The following is a 24,243-nucleotide window of genomic DNA, read 5'->3' on the forward strand; positions in this document are numbered from 1 at the left end:
TTGTAATATAGCAAAGATTCTAAAATAATCTCAAAAATAAAGTTAAAATAACAAAGATCCCATTCTTAAAAAAAAAAAAAAAATGTGGAGCAGTTCTCAACAGGTTTTGCTTCACAACACACTCTCATGACAGCTCATGGTGTGACAAAATATACGACTTGAATCATTTGAAAACTAATGACTTAAATATGATTAAAAGTCAAATTTAAAGTTACTAATGTTTTTAGTTAAAAGCAAATCCTCTTATAGTAATGGTTAGGTTTCGGCTTTCTGTGACCCTACAGAAACAGCTTGGGTCGCTGCTGCAATAGTGAAATGGGCATAATGTACAAATGAGAAGCCATCTGTATTTTTTTAAGCTCCAGGTTAACGTGTCGTTCCAAATTGGCTGAAAAAGAAAGCTGAGAGAGCTGTCAGTATACCATGACCTTAGGGGTTTTCTCTAGTGGGTCAGCTGTGTATTAATCAGTTATGTTAGTATAGAAGTGACTACATGAGCGTGCGACACAAACATTGTGTCAGCTGTCACTTCAGTGACACTCCGCCCCCAAGCTCCAGCTACCGTAGGCACATTTGACTTATGCCACAGCCGATGGAAGAGCTTGGACAAACATCTTTGTTTCATTTAAGGTGGAAACCAATACCCATAAAAGATGAGAGGAGAGCTGTTGCTCCAGCACATGGAGATACAGTAACTTTTTTCATTTGTTCTCCTGGCAGGGTGGACCAGTTCTGAAAGCTCAATTTTCTACCACCCCTGCAACTTCAAAGAAGAAAAAAAAAAGTTTAAATAAAAACTTTAAAAAGGTAACAGGCGATACAGTGGATCTGTATAAGCTTCCTCCTCCCCTCCATCACATTTATTCCAGCACCTAGATAAGAGTGGATTAGAGATCAAAGGTTCTCAGAAAGGAGCCGCAAAATGGCTGCAGATCCCCACGCTCTCATGCAGGACACTGAAAGGTGCAGGACAGAAATGGGTGGCTGAGGTTAAAATACCACTTCCAAACTGTCTTTTCTTTCATTTCTGTACTTGATGCCCAAATCATTTTCCACAATGTGTGTTTTTGGCAAGTAGGAACAACTAGGGTGCATCTTATTCCATAACAACCCATAAGCCACTTTTACACCGTCGGGCCGAACGGTTCTAAGAACGATAAGGAACAATTTCAGTTATATTTCCACTCGAGCTTGGTTCAGTATGGCACGATTACAAACTGTTTTCAGCCTGGAATTCTCAGCACAGTTGGTTGTTGATCCATGTTGGTAGAATGTATGTAGTGATGTCGCCACTCAGGATTGGTCACCTGTCTATTGTCTGGCTGCCAGTCTCTCTGTAGCTGGCCAAGTGCGTTATTTGAGCAAAGTTAACACAAATCAATAATAAAATTAAAAGAAATAACTGATAATCCACCATAAAATGGTCACTAATTACATCTCATACCATCTGTAAACTCTTGCATTATCAAGGTGATGACTGACGCATTTGTATTACATTCCATAGAGCAGCCGTTATCATGTGGAAAATTAAACCATATCCTTATGGTAAGGTTAAGTAACGAGAACGGTTTGGCTCGACAGTGAAAAACACTTAAACGCTAAAATATTTAAAAGTTGACCAATAAACCATTCAAAGGCCCTCTTGAAAATGATGTCTGTGTCAAAGCTCCAAAAAAAGAAAGTGAAATCATCATAAAAATACAACCTCACCAAGGCTACAATTATTTGATGCAGTAAAAAGAGTAATACTGTAAAATATTATTACAATTCAATTTTTTTTTTCTATTTGAATATGTTTTAAGATGTAATTTATTTATATGACGGCAAAGCTGAATTTTCAGCAGCCATTACTCCAGTCTTCAGTGTCACATGATCAAATTATAGTAGTGTATAACATATAAAAGGTCTATGTGGTTTTAAATTTTAAATTGCCTGATACTGTCCATTTTTTACTGTTTGCAACGTTCTGTTGGTTCTTAATGAGCAACTGAGATTTTTTCTTCACCAGTTATAACTGTAGAATAAACCACTTCCACTAACTTCTTAAAAACTTGCTTCATTAGTCAGTCTAGGGAGTAAAACTCATGTGCTCTCATATCTGGGAATAATTTGGGATGTGGTAAACAGTATATTGTTATCACGAGTAATCATCAAAAAAAAAGTCTCAAAACCAACACAGCCATTATTAGCTATATGTTAGCTGGGAGAAAGCCTGCAAACCTATTCCTGTAACTATATTCCTGTTCTCAACCATATCTCTCACTTTCCCACTCTCTCATTCCTTTGAAGTAGGAGCCCACTGCAAAGGGCCGGTCTAATCGGCTTTATGGGTCACTGCAGTCAGCAGGGGCAGAGGGGTTGGGTTGGTGGGATTTGGATGATAGGTGAGGACAAGTCCACTTAAAAGGCCAATTTCTGAGCAAAAGAGCTGCCATTACAGAGTTCAGCATTTACAAGCTTCAGCTTGACATCCCGGAGTCTGGTCTGGTTATCTATACCAATGTTACAGAGAACCAAATTTCTCATACATATAACCTGGGTGGAGAGAGTGGGAAAGGAGACAACTCTAAAGTTTAAAACTGTCAATGCGGTATTTCACTGTGCACTTCAAAGACAAAGAGGCGAAAGCAAAGCATTTTTGGGAGGGCAGAGGTGGCAAGTAGGCATGAGCATAAAAAGAAGGGATATTGAAGGCTGAGAGGTGAATACTTTAAGACTCTTTGGCACCGGTCCCATCCTCCTTTCCTGGCTTCGGGCCTGGCTATCCGAACTGTCTGAAAAAGAGCCAGAATAATACTCCGGCACCAGCAGCCATTTATCATCTGCATTTATAGACTTGCTATTTATAGTGTGCCTCCGAAAAACCCAACTTTTATTACCTCCAATAAAATATGTAACTAAAATAAATTCTGGCCTAACAGAGATAATGCAAATTTACACAAAAAAAAGTATAGGGCAAAGTCAGCACATGCACTAGGTCAGAAATGACAAAATTCCAAATCATTTTTAACAAAGTTCCACACAATACTAGTGATTAATGGTGATTAAAATAATTATTTATTTTGTCTTTTGTAGGGTCTGCACAGTCTCAAAGATGAGCAGGTCCCACCATAAACTGTGTTTAAGTCTCAATTCATGGAACTCTGGTTTGTAAATCTTACATTGATTCCGGCCCGGCAGACACTAATGGTTCACGAGACTCTTTTTTATGACTCTTTCGATAAGTCCCAAACCTCTCCTCTGCGACTTCAAAGGAGATGCAAACACCACGGATCGGGTTTCGAGGAGACGGTCATAAAAATGAAAATACACGCACACACCCACAGACACACACACACATACAAAAGCCCTACATAAAGACTGTATGCACAAATATTATACCTGCAAATATGAATGTATCTGCCATTATGGTGCTTGTTGCATGTATGTGTTACTAGTGTAGAATCGTAGAATTGACTGTAGTAGGTTAGTTTTCATGTTAAACAATAGTAGTAGAGTATAAAGTGTCTCTTCTTTATGTGATGAGAGACACCTGTCGAGTTTGATCTCTCCGTAAAGCTGTGAGTCCGAGCTATTCACTCATGCACGTTACATTTCTGTCAAATGCATCGTTCAATGTTTAATAGTACTATGAAGAAAATGCACCGATTGGACATACCATAAATTAATCCGGGAGTCAGGACAAAGGGATGTGGAAAACCGCCAAATTGCAACGCTATCATTGGAGGACGTTATCAAGAAGGCGTTCTGGTCTGTTGTCTTTAAAACACCACGACACGCGTCTTTTGGTGGCACAAGTTTCCTGCACAAGTTCCTGCCGTAGAGACGGACTCTCTTCTTTATCTTCCGGTCATCTTACCTCCAGTTAAGCCTTCGTCTGAAATTTCGCTGAAGATCACCTCCTGAAGGACCAACCACCACACTGAGCGCTCCGAAACTCTAAGCACCACAACGAACCTACATGCAAGTATTTGTTAAGATTTTAAATACTGGGTTTCCTTGCTGGCTCTTCAAGGTTAACTGTTGGAATTGGCCATTCTTTGATCATCTCTCTCTTCCTGCCTTTTTCTTTCACTTTGTATGTATCTGTATCTACTTGTGTACATTTATCCGTATAACCTTTGTATTACCCGTTCCATATATTAAACACATCATATCCATACCTTTTGTTCACTTGCTCATTCAACAACGATCAGGTCACTTTAACGTTTCGATCCTATATCCTTGCTTTATGTTTGGATGCTAGAATAGGAAGTCATTCTCGTGGCCAGAGGACAGACCATCCTTCTTATAACATTCTGAGGAGCTAGTTTGCCGGACAAACGATAGCTTTCTACATAATTATTAAACCAGAACTGATCATATATGTGATTGATTATAATTCGTTGTAGTTAATTCACCATATATGGTTAATTCCCCCTTGGGCTGGTATGCGCATATAATTATTCATAAAACTTTATGAATTATTATATTCATATTCCACCCATAAATTGATTAATAACTGTACAAATCGCTACACTTTGTTCATTTTTTCTAATCCTTTTCTAATTTCTAATAAAAATATTAGGCAGTACAACTGTTTTCAACATTGATTAAAAATAAGAAATGCTTCTTGAATAAGCATATTAGAATGATTTCTGAAGGATCATGTGACATGGAGACTGGAGACATGATGCTGAAAATTCAGCTTTGCATCACAGGAATAAATTACATTTTAAAATATATTCAAATAGAAAACAAGAGATAAGCCAACAAAATAAATAATCAGATTTTAACAGACATAACAGATATAATGTTTTCGACACAGAGTGGCCATTATTTAAACTTTTCCCCTTTGTTTTCCATTCCCCAAGCAAGTTTCAGATGGAAAACATTTGATGTCATCTTCAAACATGTCTGTGAAACCAACCAAAATGAAAAGAAAAGGTATTAATAACTGAAAAATAAAGGCCAGTGAGCTGAAAGAATGCCTCTGAATCTCAATAGGGAGATATCAATGTAATTATCTGAGGGAAAAACACAAAGGAGACAGACCACATGTTTGATTACCGCCATGTTCACAACATTGAGAAAGAGGGAGAATGAAAAGTATAAGGAAATAAAAAGACAGACTGGTGCTGCCACATATGATTCATGTGATGCTTCAGGAAGAATTTATATGCATTCATGTGACACAATGATGTACAGTATGTTCACCATCATGTACACAAACATGACATCATATGAGTCAAGGACCTCTTTTTATGCTGTTTTCACCACATGACCTTATAACACAACAGGTGTACAACATGTCTGCATCTTTATTGCCAGTGTGGTCAATAAAAAAAAAAAGTGGTTGCGCAGTAACAGACAGCCAGAGGATGTATGCTCAGATGTGTACTCCCATGTCTATAATATGGATTAGACAATCTGATACAGTACACTAGACAGAGCTGATTTAATCTACATGTGACGCCAATATCAGAGCTGGACTCTATCCATGTTGCCTTGATATTTACCTCTTGCTCGCTGGCCAAGCATTGTGTTGTAATCCTGTGCTATTCACTGTGATCAGGAAGCTAATAATGGTCAAATCAGGCGACTGATGTGCAAAAGATAGCACGTTTCTCTCATTCCATTCTGTCTCCCTGAGTCTAAGACTGTGTTAATCCCATTTTTAATTTTCCTCTCCCCCAATTTCCTAATCACCACCTCATCTAATTAAAAACACATGAGGCGTCCAACCCCCATCAACAGGAGAGGAAGGGAAAAGAGAAAATAGCACCATCAATGCTTGTTAGGGGTGTCTTACCCATAACAAGCATTGATGGTGCTATATTCTCTTTTTCCTGTTCAACATTTTGCTGTCAGCACGTTAATACTTGTATTTAGCAAAGATGCATTAAATTGATCAAAAGTGACAGCAGGAGACAAATAAAATATTTCTATGTCAAATAAATGCTGTTCTTTTGAACATTTTTCATCAAAGACTCCTAAAAAATGTAACAGTTTCTACAAAAAATATTAAGCAGCCCAACTGTTTTCGACACTGATTGTAAGAAATGTTTCTTGAAAATTCAGCTTTGTCATCACATGAATAAATTACATTTTAAATAATATTCAAATAGAAAACTTTAAATTGCAATATTTCACAATATCATTACTGTGTTAATACTGTGAAATACATATTTTTTATATTAAAAAATGTAGCTTTTAGTGAGCATAAGAGACTTTCAATAACATCTTACTAACCCGATACTTTTCAATATGAAAATGAAATACTTATACATACCGATACACATTACATACATACAGTATGTTTACTTTTTTGACCCCTGTCATATGAGGGAGCACACAAGGTTCTGCACTTATCCACGAGTATTGGATTAAGATGGATCACCCAGCACACCGATCAATACCCGGCTGACACATTCCTAGAGTGTAGAAGAAAGCCCCAGCAAAACTTCCTCTTTGACCCTTCTGAGTCTTGCACAGAGTCTGGTTCTCTCTCTCCAATAAACACACATACACATACAAACACATGAAATAGCTCTCTCTACTCCACTGCTTACTTAAAACATTGCTTTTTTTCTTTTTTCTTTCTGTTCCATCCACTTTAAATCTTTTCATCTGAGCTTATACTTGTTCGTCTTGTCATTTATGGTAGAGTTCATTAAGAACGTCATCTGCACGTAAATGTTACAGCTTAAGTAAAGTTTAGAGTTGCTCCAGCGGGGCTCAACAATAAGGATTTGGTTCAAATTTTTAGACACCAGTGAAATATAACAGAAATTTAATAAAGTAATCAAATGTAAAATAACACTGCATTGTCTTCATTGTACAAAATAAGTCTAGATTAATTATTATTAAAGTTACAAAAGTCATTCAGTCAAGAGAGGTCTCTTTGTCTTCTGTTGTTTGATTAACATTGAGGAAATAGACTGCTGCTTATTAGGCTGCTGTCACTTTAAGAGCTGCACATATCCAACATACTATTACACATGTGTTTTCTTTCTCAGCTGCTTACGTTCACTTAAGACATAACCGACTGTTTCACACAAATACTTGCTAACATATAGGCATTTTGACATCATTTTGTGTGAATTTGTCCATTCAAGCCCAAGAAATGTCACATGAAACATGCCATGAAAGAGAAGTCTATCTGATAGGCTATTCGCACGCTGTCTGAGAGGCAGCTTTCTGGGCGCACGCTTGGAATGTTTGTGCACAGAAAGCTTCTTGAAACCGTCATGTGATTACCGCCTTCCTGTAATAATGTAGGGAACAACTTGTCATACATAAATCATGTAACACTTTATGTTTTTACTTGAACATACGATTTAGTTTTAATCCAAATGATGAATGTTCTGAGTGAACAGTCAGCAATCAAGAGCATGCAACAAAAGTTCTCTCTCGCTCTCTCTTTACCCTCAGTTAAAGTTAGTAATATGCTCCTCGTTTTACTTTCTTTGCTATTGCCATATCCGACCGAACTACACACTTTCCAGCAATGCCTGTGAAAAAGGGATGCGATCAACAAGCTCACACGTCTGTGCCGCTGCGTGCTCTATCCACACAGATAGATAGGTGTAAATATTTAATTTGTTTACCATTCCAATAATTAATTTGATACATTTACTTCATAGACATCCTTCTCTGTCCATTCTGCTTTCTGTTTGTTTTGTTGTTGGTGTTTCTTTGTCACAGGCACTGTATTGTACAAGCTGGGTGGTATCGGTTATTGTTATCGGAACATTTTAATGAGTACGAGTACACGAGCGCAGTATCGGGCATGATATCGATGCTGGTATCGTTGCATACCTACTGTTAATGTCTTGTTACATAAAATATATATATATATATATATATATATATATATATATATATATATACACTTTTTTTTTTTTATCACTAAACAAGCGCAAAATAAAGTTACTGATAAAGTAAGTTTGTATCATGACTTTATGTTTAACACAGAATGTTTCTGGTATTAAGCCAGCACTGTCACTAGTGTTTCACAATCTGTATAATTATTAGTTCATCACATTTAACACAAGCTAGAGCCGGTAGCATGGACGTTTGTATTGCTAATATCTGCAATGTATAGTTAACCATGTTTAGTACTTCTGTATATAACAGTAGTCATTTTTTTAAAACTTTTTATTTATTTATTTTATTATTATTTATTTTTTTTATTAGTTTTTAAAAACTGTAGTTTTTTTATATTAAGGAGGGCTTTCAAAAAAACTTGGCTGCCTATGCAGTAGAAAGGTGAATATTTCTAAAAATCGGTGCTGCCTGACTAAAGAAAACAGAGAAAAAAGGCTGTTGTCTTCCCTTTTGCCAAATAGGTAGGAAAACTTCAACACCCATAATGCACTGGGCATTCACAAATTAACAAGAATTCCTCAGTCCAGGTTAGGGTTAAAAGGTGATTGAATGAATGATTCAAATTAACATAGGCTAATTTTAAATAAACTAGAACATGTTGTCCTGTAGCTGCACAAATGTATTTAATCTATTTAATGTATCTGATCACTATTTAAAAAACTGATTGTCAGTTTATCCAGAATTATGCAGCTCTAATTTGGTGAATGTCTTTTCATCTGTATTTTGTACCTGAGTGTGCGACGCTGCTATTGCTAATATTAGATGTATCTGGTGCTTTGTAGCAGGACTGGGGGCTGGGAGAGTTAGGGGCCGTTCACATATCGCATCTTTTGCACGCGCAAGTGCCGCGGCAAGATGAAAACATCTCAACTTTTCAGAATGCCGCAAGCGCACCACAGGTCATGTGACAAGAACCAACCGATCAGCTTTGGCCTTTCCGTAACAACATCAAAAGCTCAGTCAAACAGCTGATCATATCTGTACAGGACGGGTTTTATTTCTCATATATTTGTAAAGCTAATGCAAGGGCTAGAAATCAATTAATCCTTTGCTGATACTTTCTTGTCATTTTGGAGAGCGCAGTTCATGGTTGCATAGCAACGACAGACTCCACTGGAGCACAAGCGCTTTGGAAAGGAGTGGCGCAGTCGCGCTTTCCACGCGTTTTTAGACGCGACGTGAATGGCCCCTTAAACACGGTACATTCCTTCAGATTAATGCAGTGTTGAAGCAAAAGTCAGTGCCGATTGTAATGAACTGCACACGTGTGTGATGAGATAAGGTCTTTGTCGCAGGTCCTAGCAGATAGATACAACTGTAAAATGCTCACTGCCATTCGCTGTGCGAGCATGGTTCTTTGAAATTTGGAATATACCAAAATTCTCGATACCCAACACTAGTCCAGGTGACGCAGAGACAAGTAAACATTGTTCTTTTACATATACTCCAACTCCCTTTTCAGTGCACTGTAGCGGTAAACACCTTAAATAACCGGCATTCATAGTGGCAATCCCCAACAGACCACCCACTCTATAACATAATGAACAGATAATTAATTAGCGCAACAATCCAAGAGCCAGGTATAGATCCATCCATGTAGCATGTTATTCCACAGCTTAAATTTCAAAATACATTTGCCGTGTAAGGACTGACGTTTTCTACCAGTTTAAGGACTGTGTAAGGATAGAGACTTCCCCAATCCAAGCTTTGATAAGAAGTGCTGGGCAGATAGAATAGTGTTTTAGTGTTGTTCAGAGTGAGTCAGCCATTTTGAGTGCAGCCAGTGCAGCGTGGCTTGCTGACTCGGAGGGAACGTTGCTCTCTGAATGAGGATGTCGAGGCGTGACCGATGGAACTCAATGACACAAAGACATACAGGGCCATGCTGATATACACAAGTATTGATGCATGCCAGAGAGAACAACACAGAGTCTATTTGAAAATCAAACTCATAAACTCTGCACAGTGGCCTGTTAAATGACTCAAGAGATGGACTTGAAAGAGGTTATGTGTAAGCTTAAGAGTGCACAGTACTCTGAACTGTCTCTTCCACTAGAGTACGGTCTGGTTCCACACCTGTCCATAAAACATGAGTTTCATATTTGAGCAACATATAAGTAAATATAGCATCAAATTTGCTTCAAAAGCTCACAAATATGCAACATGTAAATCTTTAAACTTACATTCTTAAATTAACAGCTCAAGGAAAATTTGAAATTACAAAATAAAAAACAGCACACAGGTTTAAAATGACATGAGGTAAATAATGACAGATCTTCATTTCCAGCCAGGTGAACTATTCCTTTAAGCGTGCTCTCCAAACCTACAGTGTGTGAAGAACTGTTAAATAAAAGACCTTCACGTTGCATGATGTCGTTGAGTGTTATGCAAATAGCCTTACTTGGCTGAAAATGAATTAATCATGTTAATGTGTCTGTGTGTGCGTGTATGCGGTGTGAAGATTAGTGGCGGGATATGGTGTGCGAAGAATAATTGCGCTTCATCGAATAAAATGCTGAAGAAATGCAGAGCACTTTCATTAAAGCAGGCTGTAAAATAAGAGTGCAGCCCGCTGTCTCTGCCACCCTCATCAATATTTCACAAAACAAACTCAACAAATAAAAGAAAATCCACAATGCTGAAACAGAACGCCAGATTTTCAAAACAATGCAACAGATTAGGCGAGCTCTTTTTCATCTGTTGTCTTTTACTGTCTATATGCTGTATGAAAAACACATCTGATGCAGATCTGCTGTCCACACGTCCCAAATGAGACGATCATTATTTTCCTTTAAAATACATCTTATTGATCTTATTGCGATAACTGAACACAGTGTGAAAAATTATTTAATTTACAGTTATCTTTATGGCACACATTTCTACATCAAGTAGCCCAATTAATATAGTTGAACCAAAATGGAAATTATAAAATAAAAGTTTGATGAAATGAAAGTGATGTGGTACAATATATATAATATATGTATATGTTCACTAAAGAATGTGGAAATTACACCAGACAGAGCTATTAATTTAACCAGTGTAATAAAAATTCAGCTTCAAAGGATATTTATATCTGGCTGAAATCACCAGATTCAATTGACTAGCTGCCATGCAACATCTAAGAGTCAAAATGCACTGGATTTGATCAATCCATGAGGAAACAAAGTCTTAAGGAACAAAGTTGTTACAGCGAGCACTTCAAAGGAAGTTTTGCAATGAGTGAATAAATGCTAGTAAATAAGATCCTTGAGCAGAACTGTAAAGACCGGAATACACCAAGCCGGCGGTCGGCCGTCGGGCAGTTTTTGTTCATCGGTCGACTAAGTTTTCTTAGTGTGTTTCGCACCATCTGCTTTTTTCTGGCCGATTCGACATGTTGAATCTGCGTCGGAGCTTGTCAGTTAGTTGGGCCATCTGATCATTCTGATTGGCTGTTCAGCTACTGCCACCTGCTGGTACGGAAAGGCATTTCTTCTTACTCAGGCGCAGAACAAACATGCTACTTGGCCGTCGAGTGTCGATCGTCGGTTTGGTGTGTCAGGGCAACTTTGGACCCAGACGGTGCCGACGTGAGCCAACCCCGCAGTCTGTTTTTGTCACTACTAGTTTGTCGGTGTTGCCGTTGGCTTGGTGTGCTCAGGGCTTAATACATACTGCAGCATTATGTCTTTAAAAAATTCTAACCACAAAACACTAACTTTTTCTACTAATCCTCTACTGTTACTGTATATTAACTACCACTTTGAACTTTGTCTGTTATTGTTTTTTAATGAAAAAAGTCACAATTGAAAGATATAAAATTGCAATTACAAGAACACACACATATTGAGTAATACACTGCAAACGAGACAAGAATGTACTGTGACTGGTAGAAAACATCAAAGCTGATGAGGAGCCAGGAACATGTCCATTTATTTCACAGTGTGCCAGTAGTCACTGGCACACATTCAAGCGCTGTTTGTTTATCTATGTCAATTTTACATCTGCAGTGATTTCTCTCTAGCCATAGTGAGCATCTCACTTGGAGGCCCCTGGCAGTCAGGGGCCCCAGAGAACTGGCCTCATTGGCACGATACATTGTACGCCATTGGTGGTTGGTTGTTTTACATGTCGGTCAGATGACCATCTTTGAGTTTGAGTAGGTGGCTCTTAGAATAGAGGGTATGCACTGACTTTCCCGCCGGAACACGCTCCCTCAGCTGGACTGAGTGGCAAAAAAGCCTGCTGCATGACTGGATATAATAGAGGAAACTGAAAACAGGAGTAAAACAAATGATTACACTAAAGGTTGGGCTCGATAGTGTTTCTTACAACTTGTCAAAGAAACTTAATTAATGGATATTGACATGCCGCCAGGAATCGTGTTTCCTGATATTTATATGTACCTGATTTTGACGCCAAGGAAATACATAAAGCAAATCTGCCTGTGAACGCTTTACATAAACACAATATAGGTAGGTCTAAATCGGAGTGATTACTTACATCAATGTTATATATTTCGTCATATCGTCCAGCCCTAAAACTTGTATAGTTTTTGTCAGTGTTTATTTAAAAACACCATTTATGCAGAATATAAGATGGTAAATATTTAATTGATTTGAGTTGTCAATACAATATATAACAATACAATATATAGGGTATTATTTTACCCCGAAATCCAACATTTTGACACAAAATGATAACTGTAAATCCATGTTTCTCTGCCTGGTGTCCAGTTGTTTCTGTGAATTGCAGCGATCCATTTGCTTCTTCTTTCTGTAGCTCTCGGCAGTCTGCAAAAATATACCTCAGATTTCTCGTCAAATCTATCTGTACAGTCAGTCGCAAAGCTCTTTCCCATTTTGGATGTGTTTTGTGTGTTTTTCGCAGCATTCATGCTGAAAACCAGTGCTGCCACTCAGTCTTTTTGCCACTCAGTGGTAACTGCAGTCATAACAGCCAACAGTGACGTCATGTGCATACCCTCTATAAGCTACGATTACCCCTTTCCACTGAAATGTGCTGGTATCAGAGCTGGTTCTTTACTGATATATATATATATATATATATATATATATATATATATATATATATATATATATATATATATAAATGTATATAAATATATATAAAAATTCATTTATTAATATTTCTAAAATCTTCCTAACAAAAAGAATATTATATAGAACAATTCATTTAAAAATAATAAATCTATATATTTTTTATTTATTTATTTTTTTAGTGTGACTGGTTTAAGAACTGTTTTTTTTTGGTTTCCAACACACTGCAGTTTCAGGTTGAGACGTTTGTCCAATTCAACCTGCCCCATGGTTCCCTCACTTTATAATGAGCTAATGATCTTTAGTCAGAAAGAATAAGTGATCAGACAGCTACTTGCCAACACTTCCACACACCTTGTTCACTTTTGTGCTTTAGGCAATAAGAACTACTGCAGCTGCTCATTGTGCTGTCACACAGTGTGTGCGCTTTAGTGATGCCTGTGAAACACAGCGAGCAGATTGGAGCCATTCCCAGTCGACCGGCATGTATAAAAATGAGAGGAGTGCTGGGTAATCAGCAGTGAGAAATGGGGCCTGATCTAATCCATTACCTTTAATCTCTTATTGTACGGTCCACGTCTATCATTACAATGAACAAAGCCGCTATACGGCATCAAACATGCGTACGAAAACGCTCATAGTTATTGGTCCATCTCCTTGCAGTTCTCCGATGCGGGCCAAATGCCAAGCAGGGACCTAGAAGGGGTCAATTTACAGTGCGTCAGGCCAGAATCAATGGGTTCACACCCACCCGCCCCACAGAGAGTGCCCTAAAACATATTTATAGGCTTCCACACCTCATTCATATGTACCACTATGTCATTTTGCCAACACATGCCTAAATAAAACATGACTCGTGAGAAAGAAGAGATTTTGATAAGTGCATCAGGCGGACTAAAAGAGACAGCTATTGATTGCACACTGTCCTTGATGGGAAGCCAAAACATAGTTTCAGTTTAATTCTGCTGCTTCAGCAAAGACATGGTGGAAACATGAAGAGGGTGAGAAGGAGATCTGCGCCTCTGAGGCATTTACACAAGCAGAAATCTGTCCGGGCACCAAAGATGTAGTGTGGATTTACTTATTAAACATTGGAGTCTAAAAAATAGCAGGTTCTTATCTCCCAGGTGATCATCGGCTAGAAAAAAACAGAGAAAAAGTAACCACAATACATATGTTTGCAAGTGATCTCTGCCTGCATGCTTAGCACATACTCCTCCAGAACATATGGTCCTGTGTATTATTCATGAAGGGTATACGTGTGTAGTCTTTCTGCGAGGATGGGAAGGATATACTTTACATGCAGAATAGCACATCTCGGGGAATAATTGAAACGGCAATGTCACGAAGCTCAGCACGATGTTGTTGTATAGTCTTGAGAAACCACCAGGAACCATAATGACAATGCACTCAGCTCCCATCATCCTGACAGCCCTTTCTTTGTCTGGAAGAAGACCATAGTTACATGTCATTTTTACATGTAATGCTTCAGGCATCTGAGTTGTGTTCATAATAGAACCACTGCTATTTATTTATCTATTTATTTTGTCAGTCGATATTGAATGTTGCCTGGCAAGGCCAGACTGATATATCTTCTACAAGATATATCAGTCTTGTCAGTCCGCCCTCCGTCGCGATTCGAGTCAACTCCAAACCGTACCGTGCAATCAGATTCGTTTATTTCAGTGACGCAAACAGTGTCACTCTAGTGCGGCGAAAGTCCCTTCAATATCAACAAAGATTGCGCACGGGAGACCTGAGAGTTTGTTCTATTCGGCCGTGTATTCAGTTTTAAATGACCAAAAACACATAAATTATTTACTTTTCGCTGTTGACTCTCTTGTTGCTTTGCTAACGTCATATCCGCCCTTCTCTGATTGGTTTACTTCCTGTTTGCTCGGATTTGCTCCGTCCTAGAAATCGAATTGATTCAATGGCCGACCAGACTCATCCGCTGGTACAGTGGTGAGGCTGGATTTTCCAGGCAATATTGAATAAGCCAGTTTATACTGTATACTTAATTGTGCACGCTAATATTTGTACATTTAGAGTACCTTAGCCATCCTCTAACAATTGCTAAAATTTTAATCTGCTATAATATGAAAAAAAAAAAAAGATCAGCTAATAAGAATTGTAATACCTGTCATGAACAGCTGCAGCCAGATCGTCAGTAAACCTGGATGAGTCTTATTTGTAATTTGTGAATCAACAGATTCATTTAAAAGGTTCAGGTTCAGGAATAATTTTTAATTTTGAGTTCACTGGAAGGTAAAATACACTGCTGTTCAAAAGTTTTTTGTCTGTTTGTTTGTTTGTTTTTAATAGAAATAAGTATCTTATGCAAACCAACGGTGTATTTATTTGATAAAAAAAAAAAAATATATATATATATATATATATATATATATATATAGACCCCTTAAAAGTTTGTAAACATTGCAACGTTTCCTGGTGGGCGGGGCTTAGCTGGAGGCAAAAAGAGACGCTGGACTCAATGTTGACAAGCGTAAGCTAGCATGTTTTAGGAGGGATTTATTAAACATAGATGCAGAAGAAGGTTCAGAACTGTCCGAATATGTACAGTCACTGATTCTGTGGGACCGTGACAGCTATTTTTGTAAATTAACTTAAGTTTTGGATATTTCCTAGACAACATATGAATTACTTTCAGGTGGTTCGGGGAATTTTGTCAAGGCTTATTGTCTAATGTAACCTAACGCTGGGCTAACTATGATTATGGCTAGCAATGTGGATTATTTTAAGAGACCATTCAAAGGATGGCACACACATCTATCGCTGTATGTTTGTTTAACATTTAAGCTAGCTAGTGCGCTGAAAGTTGGCGACTTTTCACCTATAAAACAGAAACTTGCTGATTTGTACTAGATAAAACCAACACACCATTACATATGCATCGATTATTTTACCTGATATGAAGTGTGCACTGCAAACACGAGCATTATTTATGATCGTCTCCGTCCAGTCTGTACGCCGTATTGCATTCAACCACAATTATCTTTTTGATTTCTGTGAAGGAATGTCTGCCGGGATCTGGTAAAACTTTAGTTTTGAACCAAAAGTACTGTTCCTTCTATTCTGGCAGCCAAAAACACAACAAGACGACATTTTAAAGTCAAAACCTCAAACTTTTAGCACACCTGCTATGAGTTCTTATTTATGTTTTGCCTCCAACTAGAGTGGTGACGTCATAGTGACGTAGGCGATTAAGGGGTCTATATATATATATATTTTATTTATTTATTTTTTATTTATTTTTTTTGAGGGGGGAAAAAAACATATTTTGCAACTTTAAAAATTCCTTTACTGTTGCTTTTGTCAATTCTTTTATTCGTCCTTGCTGAATAAAAGTATTAATTTCTTTTGAATAGCTATAAAGATTTGTCAAAAATCCGCCTTTCATTTTTCATGAAAAAAAATAAATAAATAACAGCATATGAATTTAAACAACACTGACATAATGCATTTGTTAGGTGAACACACCAACCCACAAAAAGCAGTGCATTAGTTATGATGCAGATTTTCTTTCTATTTTTTTTTTTTTTTTTTGTCTTTTTAATAAATAATACATTCAGTGACAAATATAAATTTGATTTTGATCTGGGTGAAATAGGAACAAATTGTGCCTCTATCTGAATCCCCCTTTCCAAAGACAATTCCTTCTGTTTGAACTCTATCCGTCTTGAATCAGAAAGAAAAATCAAAAGAATGGGGGAAAGGGAAACATATAAAAGAGAGAGAGAGAGAATGAGAGAAAACACAGCATGAGGAAGAGTGCGGAATGAGAAAGGCATCCAGTAGAGAAATGGTATTGATATCCCCCTCCACAGTAAGACGCTGACCTGCTTTTACAGTCTGATGTAATTATCCGTGGCATGTGTCTAAACCATGGAGAACTGAACATTTGCAACACTCCTTCAGATTTCCATGAGAAGCGCAACACCACCCGTCCCCAGTGTTTGTACTGGCCGAGTTTCGCACCATTTTATAAACGTTAACCAGAGGGCCGAGTAGAAAAATAAAATAAGAAATGGCACTTATTATGAACGACTTCAGAATGGCATACTTTCATCTGACAATTAGAACAGCCTGCCTGCATCCTGACGTTTTATGGCATCTCAATAATAATGAGGGGGAGGTTGCAGAGGAAAGACTGACAGGAAGGGAATTGTCTCTGCGGGGATCTGCGTGACTCGAGTGCCGATCAGCCGTCATGTTTAACACAAACACGCACCAAAAAACTGAAGCCAAGATTCATTCCTCCACCAATGAGCCGAGGTATAAGTGTTTCCCTGGATAAATAAAGAAATTAAATTGTGAAAATAATTTACAATGCTTTCTTGTTCAGTGTTTATTTTTATTTTTTGCCAAGAACCACTTTATCCCTTAAAACCAGGCAAAAATGGAGAGGCACGTGGATGACAAATCCTCTGTCAGTCACACGAATGCAGACTGCAATCTAAAGAGAGCGACAGGAAAAGCAAGCGGGCAATTGCTTGAACCTATGCTGCCAGCCAAATGTGCAAAACAAAATGCGCTAAACCGGTCTCTCTGTCCGTACTGAACAGCGCGCCATTGCTAGAAGCACACAGGGTTTTGTGAATGGCAGTCAGCAGAATGACAGATTCTCCTTGAGGACCTGGGATTGGAACATCCTGGTCTCCATCACGAAGAGACTGAGACAGGCAAAAAACAAATGCTGTGGATGCTAAAACACAGGCAGGGAGACCTTAAAAAGGAAGATGTACTGTACATCAGCAACCAAAAAAGGTGCCATCACGAGAGTGGCACATAAGAGATCTTAAGAGAGGAGAGAGACGAGAGATTTTTAAGAGATGAAAGAGGACTGAATGAAGCCATGTTCTACATGTCTACTAAAAGCACTAAAAGATTCAGCATAACCTACAAGAGCTTAAAACAGTATGAGGTGGTTTGCCAAGCTGGTCTTCATCTGTTTTGGCTAGTCGTCCATCTGGTATTCTAGCTTGCCCAGCTGATAAAACCCTCTCTAAAACCAGAAACTAGACCAATCTGAGTAAAATCAAGTAAAAATAAATTTTACAGTTCAAAAGTTAAGGTTAGATATTACAAAAAAAAATTGCAAAAACAGTAATTTTGTGAAATATTATTAAAATTAAAAATAAATGTTTTGTATTTTAATATATTTTAAAATGTAATTTACTGTGATTGTTTTGAGAATCATTACTCCAGTCTTCAGTGTCACATGATCCTTCAGAAATCATTCTAATATGCTGATTTTCTGCTCAGAAAACATTTTATTATCATCAATGTTGAGAACAATTGTGCTGTTTTATATAATTTGTTTATATATATTGAGTAATTGCCAAATATTCAACAAATAAATGCCTACAGATTCCATTTGATTCTTAAATATCGTCGCTGTCGGGTGGAAACCTCCTATCTCTATATTTTGATATTTATATATATATATATATATATATATATATATATATATATATATATATATATATATATATATATATATATATATATATATTTTTTTTTTTTTTTTTTTTTTTTTTTCTCCATAAGTCATTACTATTGGTCACCCTTTTTCATCTGTCTGTGGGTTTTGCAAATATTTTACCAATTAAATATATTTAAAAGAGCTTGTGACTAAACCTCGTAATTGACCCTTCGCCGGAAGTTTGATTGACAGGCAATCTAACCAATCATAACAGAGAATCTGCTGTTTTGTCCGACAAAGCAGTCAGGGGAGTTAGTATTGAATATGTATTGAATATGGTTGTTTGAATATGTACAACATTTTCTTTACTCAAGAAACAGTATACAACATAACATTATAAGGCATCAGAAATTACGAATTAAAAACACTGACAACACTGCGTTCTCAAAAAGTAAAAGGAAAAAAAAGCAGGTTGCAGAATGACCTTTTGAGGCATGGATCCATCCCAAAAATCCAGTGCTTTCTATAAATACCAGTCTCTCTCACTGTTGAGAAGAAACAGGTAATCAATAGCACAAGTAGTTATTGAACATCAGTCAGTCTCTATGGAGATGTAGAGATAGAGACTCTGGTGAGTTAGAGAAAGAGACAAATAAAGCATTGTTTAGATGCATAAATAACAAAAAAAAAAAAAAAAAAAAAAAAAAAAAAATCCTTATAGCAGCTTTGAGGTGCCCAGGGTATACAGGCATGTTCATTGCTGTCTACCCTGCTGAGTAACAAGAGATCAGGGAGAGGTTATTCAGAGGATTGACTGCCTCAGATCTGCAAAAACCAAACAACTACTTAAAGATCCGATATACTGAATATCTGAGGGGGGGAGAAAAAAAAGGGTGTTGGTAGGAAACCACATTGTGCTAAAACATAAATCTTCCATTAAGTCCATTAAATACACACTGCATGGCCAAAAGTATGCGGACATCCTCTTCTAATTAACTGGCAAGGCAACTTAATTCCAGCATAGACAATTCTTAATGCTACAGCATACAGTGACATTTTTAAAGGACTGCATGATTTTAGCTATGTGGCAACAGTTCAGAGAGGGCCATTTATATCCCAGCATGCCAGTGCCCCTATGCACAAAACAACATCCATACAGAAATGATTTCTGAGTCTCGTGTATATGAACTTAATTAAATGGCCTGAACAAAGCCCAGAACAGGATGGATTGGAATGTCAAATGAATTCCAGGTCCACAAGAAATTTATGTATGTATTTGTTTGTTTGTTTGTTTGTCATTCAGTTATGTTAATTGCACAAGAAGTGGCAGGAAAGTATGGGTGATACATTATTTTTTTTTTTTAAAACAATGCATTTAAAAGGAATAAATTACGAAAAAAAAAAAGTCAAATAAATAGATAATATCCCCAATTATTTTCTGCCACTTCTTCACTGTCTTGTGAAAATTACAGGCATATTAATAATGCTACTACTACTACTACTACTAATAATAATAATAATAATAATAATAATAATAATAATGAACTGCACTTAAAGTTGGCATGAAACGGAAGTTGCAATAGTCTTTTGTTCTCTAATGTGATGTAAATCCAAGTGAAGCACCTTTTTTTTTTTCAAACAAGGAAAAAAATGTGGAGGTGGGACTTAATTTTGTCCATTGGGAATTGATTGGATGATTATGGTTTTCTACTGATGTGATCTCATGTGAGTGACAGGTTGTCCCACCCTCATGCCAGTCAGGGTTATTATCGTTACCTAAAAGTAAAACTATTAAAAACATTTCTGTTCATTGAAATAAAGCTGAAATAAAATAAAATATAAATATAAACAATAATTAAAAATGTTGTCTTGCAAACAACTGAAATAAGTTTAAGCACTAAATTATTAACTGGAAATAAAAACGAAAACTAAGGCTAAAACAGAAATAAAAATAAATTAAACCTAAATACCAACAGCAATATATAGATGTGCATGAATAAATCATTTATAATAAATACTGCAACATTCCATAAAAAATAAGGATTCTCAATTTTGATTTCCTGCTGACTTTAAGCACAGCTGTCCAATGTCTCAGAATATGTGCACTATCCCACCAAGTCATGTCTATGACAGTATTCTTTCACAAGTTAAACTAACTGAAACTAGATAAGCTCATATCATGTGTATTCATCTGCTTCTAGTGGTGTCGATAACTTGTTTTACTGAATAGGATCTCCATGTTGATATAGTAGTGTTCTGCCGCTCAGTGGATCTGTGCTAAAGGAGATAAAGAGGGAAAAAGGGGCTCTTTGTAGTGATTCATGTGTTACCCTGCTGCCCTACTCAATATAGGCAGGCAGATGACTGAGTGTCCAGTGTTGTTTGCTGGGCCCTGCACAGCACAGACACGTCTCATGCCAATCAAATGCTCAGGGTGATAGAAACAGGTCCTGACACAGAGCAGCACTGTTTTTCTTCCTGATCACTTGCATATTGATTTTTGCACACGGCCTTTGACTTCCCTCCTTCCGGCAGTGTGTATACAATGATGACCACCTCATATTTGAGATCCCTGTATGTAATGTGTTTTTTTACATCTACACATCCACACTTGTAAATCATCCTACTCAGAAATATCCAGACTGCCAACTACAAATCTCAGAAACATGCAGGTAAACGTTAGCAAATAAACACCAACAATAACTTCTCTAGGGTCCTCTGAAATCTTTTTCCTCTGAAAAAGTTTTGCTTTTCTCCCAAATTTTGTGTTTTCCATTTTAATTTTTCTGGATTCCATTTTAATGGCTTAATTAAATTGTAATAATTAGAAAGGATATCCAAAATCAATTTAATTCATAAAACTTTAACAGGTCAATATTTATTTTATTTAACAATAATAGTACCCTATGAAATGTTTTATTTATTTATTTATTCATTCATTCATGCATTCAGAAATTCATAAATTTTGTGCTATTAAGTGCCCCTATGTTATTTTGGAGCTCTCCTACAATAGATTTATATGCTTAAAAGGTCAAAAAACACTTTAATTTTCTCATAACATACACTGCACATCACCTCATTTCTCACGCTTCGTTCGAAGATTCCATCTCTCTCTTTCAGTCAATGAAGACCATAGGCTGGCATTATGCAAATTTGTTACATTGTTATATAGGTATGTAACAGGAAGTGAGACTAGAATTGCTGACGATTTGTTTCAGCAGTTCAGAATCAATTATTTATTTAAGGAGACAATCAAATGCACTTTGATATTTAAAACAGCTATTATACACTGCAAGAAAGATAATATTCGAAAACATCATGCTTTCTGAACTTATTATCAAAAATGGTGATAATCAAATGAATGTGTAAAACTTTAACATTGTAACCTTTTAAGATGTAATGAAACTAAATTTCATCGATTCCTTTAATTTTTAAGTGCTACACAGCAGAGGTTTACTGCTTAAATTAAAACAGGGACGATTATGATATTTCTTAAAAATAATGTTTACTAATAAACTGTATTATTGTTGTTGTTACTACTTTGAGAACTACATTCTAATCTACAATAGTACTGTATTTGTCATAATTTCTTCAAGTTAAACCAACTTTTATTTTGGTTGGTTGTAGTGAAGACTTTTGAGTTTCTGTCTTCCATTTTTATGACTGGATTCTGCAATTCCGTCTGCGTTTTCTGCATCATGGAAATCATAGGGCTCTACTTCTCCAGCGTTTAAACAATAAAAACAGTAACCCAGCCTTGGATAATCAGAACAACTCATACAATCCCACAAAGACCAAACTAACCTGGCTTTCTGCCATGTGCTGTGCAGCAATTGGCCGCTCTGACTGTGTTTGATTCTTCTTTTGTTCATTTTTGCGCATTTTCATTGGTTAATTGCCCATGAAGTTCTGGTCGTTCGTTCCTGCTTTATTTACTCTCCCCGAGGCTTCTAGAACATGCCAAGGTCGAACGACACCATCTCGTCTCTCTCCGTCTGCTCACTCCTCACCCTCTGTTAATTGCCTGTTTAATTAAGGGCTCAGCAGTGACCCCATGCATGGTGGCAGAAAGGGGACAGAGAAAAGTGGGGTCTATCGATTGCCTCCTCTGGCCAGAAACAACCTTCTTTCAGCACTCTCCGTTGACCCTTAGAGAGCATGTCGAAGAGGCAGACACGCGTCTATGCTTCACGACTTCAGTGCAGGGTGTCACTGCTCAATAAGGCCTACACATGTATAGGGCTGGACCCCAGCAGCAGGGAGGCTCTTGGCACCACAGTAAATGGGCTAGTCTAATTGGTCTACAGACATAAGGTTTTAATTTACATGCCACTTATGTGGCTCACTGTTCAGAATCTATAGTCTCAAAGTCCCTAACGTTTTCATGGTGGTCCAATTAGTCTTTATTATATTGGGAAAATACTGTCAACTTAAATTCTTTCAAAGCTGCGTATAACAGTCTACAAAAACATCAACAAAAATGTGTGACATTTTGGTAACACTTTAACATGAGGTTCAATTTGTTAAAGGGGACCTATAATGCCCCTTTTACAAGATGTAATATAAGTCTCTGGTGTCCTCAGAATGTGTCTGTGAAGTTTCAGCTCAAAATACCTCAGAGATCATTTATTATAGCTTGTCAAATTTGCCCCTGTTTGGTTGTGAGCAAATTGTGTGTGTGTATGTGTCTGTCCCCTTAAATGCAAATGAGCTGCTGGCACTTCGGATGCACAACAAAAACGGAGAATGCTGAAAGCTGGAGAATCTCATGCATCCAAAATGACGATTGTAAGTAATGGTGTTCAGCCTTACATTGTTTAAACCGGAGTCAGACACTGATGGAGAGACTCAGGAAGAAGTTATAACTTAAGAAAGAAACAAACAAACAAAGAAACTTATGCATGGATGAATTAGTTACAATAAGATCAATAAAATGCAATTTTACAGCATTTATTAATCTAGGTTCATGTTCATTTTTACATTTTAACATTTTAAGAAATGCTAATGTATTATGGAAAAAACAGGAATTAACAATGATTAATAGTACATTTATAAATTAACATTAACCTAGATTAAAAATAGCTGCAAAAAAGTTTGTTCACGATACCAAATGCATTAAAGTTAATGAATAAAACCTTATTATAAAGTGTTACCAACATTTTTAAATAGGTTTCTCTACTGAAAACAACAAGTTTGCTTTAGTTATTTTTTAGACTAATGGAACTGTATTAAACCTAGTGCAAATCCACTTAATATAGTAATTCCAAAAATATATTAAGTCAGCAAAGCCCCACTACAACAGCTGATTAGGAAAAAACACACAATAACGTGGAATTGAATGTATCATACGGACTCATCAACAGATCAAAGGTTAAGTGTATAATTTCTGTACCAATAGAATCAACCTAAAAATAACATCCTTCTCTACATATTAAGATGGGATAGGAGAAAATATTCTAGCATATTCTAAACATTACACAACACCATCCTTTAAATTCAAACCTAATCTTCTGTCATTAGAGTGTCACATTTAGGTCCACAGCCTGATAGAAAAAATGTCCCCGTCCCAATCCAATAAGAGCTTCTGAGAGCCTGTTACAGTACTTAATGGGTGTGAAAAGGAAATTGTGTGAACGTGGAGGCTAAGAGGCCTATAAAACCATTTTCATAAATGAACAGTACTCCGGTGCTCCCCAGACAAGGTTTGCGATGGACTGCAACGTTTTTTTCCCCTCTATTTGGTCCAAGCTCTGTGCGCATTATGTGCTGAATAATTGAATCAAGCTGTGATTTGGTTCTGTTCCATTGAACAAGTGCTGAGATGTTTCATGACTGTGGTTCTCCTGGCTTCCTCTCTCTCGTAAAACACCTACCCGCTGCCAACAGCAC

The 24,243-nt window shown here is 37.0% G+C and overlaps 1 protein-coding gene across 5 annotated transcripts in view; it reads right to left on the bottom strand.

The window, feature by feature from the left end:
• csmd2 (CUB and Sushi multiple domains 2) overlaps positions 1 to 24,243 on the bottom strand; it is a 320,658-nt gene that overhangs the window by 188,179 nt on the left and 108,236 nt on the right. The gene's annotated exons all lie outside the window — the stretch shown is intronic.

Source organism: Megalobrama amblycephala, linkage group LG9 (genome assembly GCF_018812025.1).
Source record: "Megalobrama amblycephala isolate DHTTF-2021 linkage group LG9, ASM1881202v1, whole genome shotgun sequence".
NCBI lineage: Eukaryota > Metazoa > Chordata > Actinopteri > Cypriniformes > Xenocyprididae > Megalobrama > Megalobrama amblycephala.